Genomic DNA, 6758 nt, shown 5'->3' on the forward strand with positions numbered 1-6758 from the left:
TAGGGAGAAAATCTTGTCCCTTTAACCAAACATTAACTCTGTATTAGACAGCTAAAAGCAAGTAATTAGTATTTCCTAGATTTGCATATATATTCCACAGCTTCTAGAAAGTGTGCCTCTTGCAGCACACCAGTATGGTGCAGCATGCCAGGTGAAAATCAATGAGTTAGCTTCTAGTCTTCCAGCCTGAATGAGATTTTATATTTATCTTTAACACAATTTACTGAGTGCCAAGCAACAAGAAAGCCTAGGTTGAGCTGCTTTGGCTCACTGGGAAGTAAGAAAAAGGAGGACTCGGAGATAGGGGGCTAGCCCAGGATGAGCTGCCACTGCCCATTGCTCCCCTGGCTGTAAGTCTTGTGGGGTCCCTTGGAGTTTAGGAGATAAGTGCCTGTCAAATACCTTGGTTATCATACGCTTTGTTTGGTTAACTAGCTTATAGTTAGTTTTATACTTTTGAACCTGTAATATGCAGGCTACTGTATGTACGAAAGAGTTGAGCATATGGACACATGAAAGATGTGGAAGACATTTTCCAAAAGTTTACCATCTAGAATAAAAAAAAATTTTACAAAACCTAAGTGTTAGACAGATATGAGCAGAGCAAGGATGATGGTCCAGGTACAGAAACTCCTCAGGGAAGAAAGCCCCAGATTCCTTGCAAGGGGCAAAACTGGGAAAATAAGAACCTCGCCCCCAGGGTAACCTATCCTCCCCTAGCATATCCCTGGTCATGCAATTTGGACCCCTGGTTTCCTCGTTTACTGAAAAAAAAAAAATGTTAACAAATGAACTCAAGTTTAGGCCATAGGAAATTATGGAAATCAATCTTGACTTGAGCAATCAAAAAACTGCTATGATTAAGTGCGCAAATGTACATAAACATAACATTAAAACTAAATAATTTTAGTGGGTTTACACACATTGTGAAGCTCACTCAGGAACTCTGTAGGAGTCAATATGTTTCCATGTTAAACACTCTTGTCTTCGAGATAGAGCAAGTTAACTACATTTCCAATCATTAATGTGGAAAAAAAATTCTGATTATAAATTAGTATTTAATAAAGGTAATAAACTGGATACCAATTAAAGCACATGAAGAGAAAAGAGGTAATATGCAAGCTAGCCGGGATGCCGTAACAGTCAGAATTGGCTCAGGAGGAGGTTGCACGCACAGTTGGGCAGGAGGGGACTGCTTGCGCTGTGAGACAAGCCACAGATGGTGCAGCCCCAGAGCTGAGAGGCAGGGGTGCATGCCCAAGTTGCCACCGCCTCCCAGCCCCAGCAGGACAGCCTTGGCACATGAGCTGCAGAGGAAACACCTTTTTTGACCACTCATTGGCTAAGCACCTGGTATGCCATTCGCAGCATTCTTAATAACTTGGGTAATAAGAATCCAAGAAGGTGATCTAGGGTTTTTCTACCTCACTCCTGGAGGAAAAAAACAAAGGTCTGCTGCTGGAGGGGATAAGAAATGTCATATCCTGCCCTAGCTTCTTGCCTTAGTGGATAGAGCCTCAGCCTGCAGACCACAGGGTCCAGGTTAGATTCTGGTCAAGGGCATGTACCTAGGTTGCAGGCTCCTCCCTGGCCGGGGCCCAGGTCAGGGCTCATGCAGAAGGCAACCAATCGAAGTGCGAAGTGTCCCTCTCCAATTGATGTTTCTCTCTGTCTTTCCCTCTCTCTTCCATGCTCTCTAAAAATCAATGGAAAAATATCCTAGGTTGAGGATAAAAAAGAAAGAAAGAAAGAAAGAAAGAAATATCATATCCTATGAAAGAGACATCTTAAAAATGCCTAAAGAAAAATGTCATTTTTTCATGGTGAAGGGACTGGAGTCCATGTTGATGAAAACACCTTGGCGGCTGGCAGTGGCAGCAGCAGCGGGGTGATGGAGGTGGTGCCTTCCCATGATCAGCCCTCAGAGGGAAGCCAGACTGTGGCTTAAGCTATCAATAAGACATCCCCTTAGGGCTCCCGAACTCTGAGAGGGGGCAGGCTGGGCTGAGGGACCCCCCACCCGAGTGCATGAATTTTGTGTACCGGGACTCTAGTTAAATATAAATGTCTAGAACATATTTCTTAAGGCTTCATGTGTGACTGGGAGGGAGGAGGAGGTAGCCTTGCTCTAAAGGACAGCAACTGGAGGGAGGAAGGTGGTACTTTATTAAGTACTATTATGCAGCTAGGAGTAAGGTTTTCACAAATTTTATTTTGATCAGATAATACCCTTACTCAGCATTTATACCTTCCCACAAAAATCAAACCATTAAACTGAAAATCAGCACAACCTGAACAATTATAATGGCCCTTCACTGGTCTTCTGCTACTATGCTTATTTTCCTCCAGCCTATCCTTCACATTGTTAACATCATCTGTTTTTATCACACACACCAAACATGTATGTCCCTACCCCAATTGTTAATGACTTTCCCACTGTCTACAAAATGCAACCTAAACTCCTTGGCATGGTGTATAAGACTTTCCATAATCTGGCTTCTGTTATACATATACAGAATCCTCCTAATCACCATCCTAATCACCACACGCACACACACACACACCCCTAGTGTACAGACTAGCACCTCCATAGTTCCTGGAAAACAAATGCTTTTCCTGTTTCCATGCCAAGGTCGGTTATTTCCTCTCCTTTCCTTCCCGTTTATTTGCCTAGGACACTCATTCATTCTTCAACTCCAATTCTCCTCCTATTTACTCTTTAGACTTCAGGAAGTCTTAAGTTCACCTTTCCTTATTTATCCCTTACCTTGGTATTTAATTAATTAAAGCAGCTTAGATATTATCCTTTAATTGTTTCTACATCTGTTAATCTTCTAAATCCTTCTCTAAATGTGGTTCTTGGACCAGCAGCATCAGTATCAACTAGAAACTTGTTAGAAATTCTAATTTTGAGGATCCACCTCCAGATGTATTGAATCAGAAACTCTAGGATTGGGCCCAGAAATCTGTGTTTTAACAAGACCTCTAAGTAATTCTAATGCTCATTAAAGTTTTTAAACCACTGTGTTAGGCAAATTATCAGGACCTGAATCAAAGATACCCATAATAGAAACTCAACTAACAGTGTCTTAACCCAATAGGGGTTTATCCTATCTAATAAAAGAATAATATGAAAATTAACTATCACTCCCTCACTTCATCACTCCATCACAAAGATGGCAGCCGCCACAGAGCTGGAGCAAGCAGGAGGCTTGAGTTGACCAGGCGATGGAGGAAGCCAAGTGTCCTGCCTGCCCTGGCCAGCCCTGAGCTCCACTCAAGGCTACAAAGTTTCAATTATAGAAGATAAATAAATCCAAAATACCTGCTTCCAGCAGCCGTGGCTTCCACTCAAGGAGGGGTGTGGAGCCTCGGTTGCCAGGGGCAGCCCAGGCTTTCAGCTGGACCAAGACTATAAAGTTTCAATTATAGAAGTTAAATAAACACCAGATACCTGCTTCCAGCCCACAGGCGTGGAGAGCCTGCAAACAGCCATCAGCCCCTCACCCAGGCTATCCAGGCACCCTAGCAGGACCCCCACTCTGATCCAGGACACCCTTCAGGGCAAACCAGTCAGCCCCCACCCATGCACCAGGCCTCTATCCTATATAATAAAAGGGTAATATGCAAATTGACCCTAACAACTGAATAGCTGGGAATGACTGGTCACTATGACACACACTGACCACCAGATGGCAGACGCTCAATGCAGGAGATGCCCCCTGGTGGTCAGTGCGCTCCCACAGAGGGAGCTCTGCTCAGCCACAAGCCAGGCTGCCAGCTGCCAGCACAGCAGTGGTGGCGGGAGCCACTCCCTCCTCCTCAGCAACGCTAAGGATGTCCAACTGCAGGTTAGGCCTGCTCCCTGCTGGCAAGTGGACATCCCCTGAGGGCTCCTGGGCTGCCAGAGTGATGTCTGACTGCCAGCTTAGGCCCGCTCCCCTGAGAAGCGGACCTAAACCAGCAGGTGGACATCCCCCAAGGGGTCCCAGACTGCAAGAGGACACAGGCCGGGCTGAGGGACTCCTCCTGAGTTCACAAATTTTTGTGCACCAGATCTCTAGTCTATATTAATAAAATGATAATATGCTAATTAGATGGGACATCTTCTGGATGTCATTCCGAATGTCCTTCCTGATGAAGCCAGGGCCAGAGGGAAGCCAACCCGGGTCCTGGGTGCCTGCGAGTGTCCAGAGGAGGCAAGCAGCCTGGTCCTGTGTCCCAGGTGCTGGAAGGAAGCCGGTGTTGGTAGCCAGGGGAAGGAAGGCCTACTCTTGCATGAATTTTCATGCATCAGGCCTCTAGTTTTGTCATAAATGATGAAGTATGGAGGTAGGCAGTAGAAGGTAGCTTACATAAGTTAATAAGGATGTAAATTCTCTGGACCTTCCCAATTCACAACATGTAGTGTTCATCTTCAGGGTCACAACATGACTGCTTGCCAAGTGAATCTTTCCCTTTTATCAATAAAACTATAATTTTTCCCAGGCAACTTATTTGACTTCACTTATATCACAAAACTATGCCACATAACTATAACCAACTACAAAGGCTCCTGGAAAACCAAGCTTTCTAACTGGATACTTTATTGATTTTTTTAAAAAAATAGGGTTCTGATAGCAAAAATGTTTGGGTAAGAAATTAGCACATTTTCCATAATCTGGAATAAATTATTTGTATCATTTAACAACAAGAAAATAAAGAGGCAGTTCATTTAAGAATGTGCTCCCAATTTTTGTTTTCCTTATGAGAATATTAATCACTATTTAATCATTAATCTTATAAATTAGGTTAAACTCAATGAATTTGCTGATGTGTGACCTTTTTAATTTACAAAGTAATCACTTTTATAAGGTTCTACTAAATAAAAACACATCACTTTGGAAACACACTGACTTATTAGTATACTTATAAGCTACAATAAAACCTCATATACTTTTTAGTTGTTTGCTTTATCAAAGGAGAGAAAATGAATTCTAAAACATACTCAAAAAATTGAAGTCTATGATCTGAACTCCTTGGGCAATAAGAATCACAACATATAATATTACATGTGCCCTTTTTGGGAAGTAGGCTAGAAATGGTGCTGAATCAATGAAACCATACTGCTCAGAAGGTAACTCGAAGCACACTCTAACTTTTAGCCAGTCAATATATTTATATTCAAATATGAAACTTTATTCTTAATAGGGCACCAAATTCAATATTTGGCTTGTAGCAATCAGCATGATTTTGAAGAAATGCATTTCCAAAAGTATGTTTTGTTTTCATCAGATTGCCATGTAGAATGACAATTCCAATTTGTTTTAAAGTTGTACAAGGAATGATTCATGAACTATGTTGGCATCAGATCTGTATTCTCATTGTAAAAAGTAACCCCTCAACAGCCCTGGTTGTGTAACTCAGTTAAAGCATTGTCCTAAAATGCCAAGGTTGTGTGTTCTATCCCTGGTCAGGGCATATACAAGAATAAACCAATTAATGCATAAATAAAGTGGAATAAATTGATGTTTCTTTCTTTCTCCCTTAAAATCAATAAATAAAATTTTTTAAAAAGGTAACACTTCAGATTTTTAGCAAAGCCAGGTTTTTGTTATGTATTATGCAGTGATAATTGATAGCCAATTAGTTTTTCTTCATTGTCCCTGATTCTATATGTGGTCTTTGGCATTAATTTTTTGTAATGTGTATTCCTTTATAGTTCCCCACATAGAAATGAAGAAAGTAACACTTTTACAAAAGGGTTTGATTGAAAATTTTTTAAAAAGTGGAGAAAAAACAATCACACAATTCCTAAGTAGAATGATTACTAACACTGTAACACATTTATTTTAAGAACTGTGTATTTTTTTCTTGCACATTCATGCTCAGCATTTGTACTAAGAGTACATGTAAGGTTAGAATTTGTATCAACTCAGAGAGTCACTAGACCAGCAGTTCTCAACCTGTGCGTCAAGACCCCTTTGGGGGTCGAATGACCCTTTCACAGGGGTTGCCTAAGACCATCGGAAAACACATATATAATTACATATTGTTTTGTTTGTTTTTTTTAAATTTGAAATATTTATTGTATTTCTTATTGCATTTCTTAATATCCATAGCACTCTTTAATCAAGAATATAAAGTCATCTACTTAGGTTTCGCCATTTAAAGTTGAGAACATTCTTAGAAACACATTGTCTTAAAGTAACAGACTAGAATGATAAGCAAATAAGATTGCAAATAAAGCAATCATCAATACCACACATTTTTCCTGATCATAACTCTAACGTAGATATATATTATTCTCTAGGCCTCACAAATTCTAAAGAATCCACTTTACCAGTACTAGAAGAGTATGCTTTCAACCATGAAGCTGGTAGAAAAGACTATTTTATATATGGAGTGTGCTTCTTTAAAAAAAAGCCTCTCTTCTCCCTCTACTACCATGCATGACACCACAATAGCTGTATATGAAGAGAAATTGACTTTCAATGACAACCATCACCCAAAAAACATGAATAAATCCCTATGTCTGGAGCCAGAGGAACAACACAGTGCCCTCTGCTCTGCCTGCCTCTGTCAAACAGCAGTCTGGCATGTCTTTAAGGTGCCCAGACTTCTCACCCCACATATTGCTGGGTAACCCCTGGGGCAAATGGTACTGAGGATACCTCTGAGAAGCTATTCCTTACAAAACCTAATCCACTATGTTTATTTTTTAACAATAGAAATTCAGTCACCGCTCTTCAAATCCTAGGTTTGCTCATCCTTACTTT

The sequence above is a fragment of the Myotis myotis genome, unplaced genomic scaffold (genome assembly GCF_014108235.1).
Source record: "Myotis myotis isolate mMyoMyo1 unplaced genomic scaffold, mMyoMyo1.p scaffold_m19_p_1, whole genome shotgun sequence".
In the NCBI taxonomy this organism is placed as follows: domain Eukaryota; kingdom Metazoa; phylum Chordata; class Mammalia; order Chiroptera; family Vespertilionidae; genus Myotis; species Myotis myotis.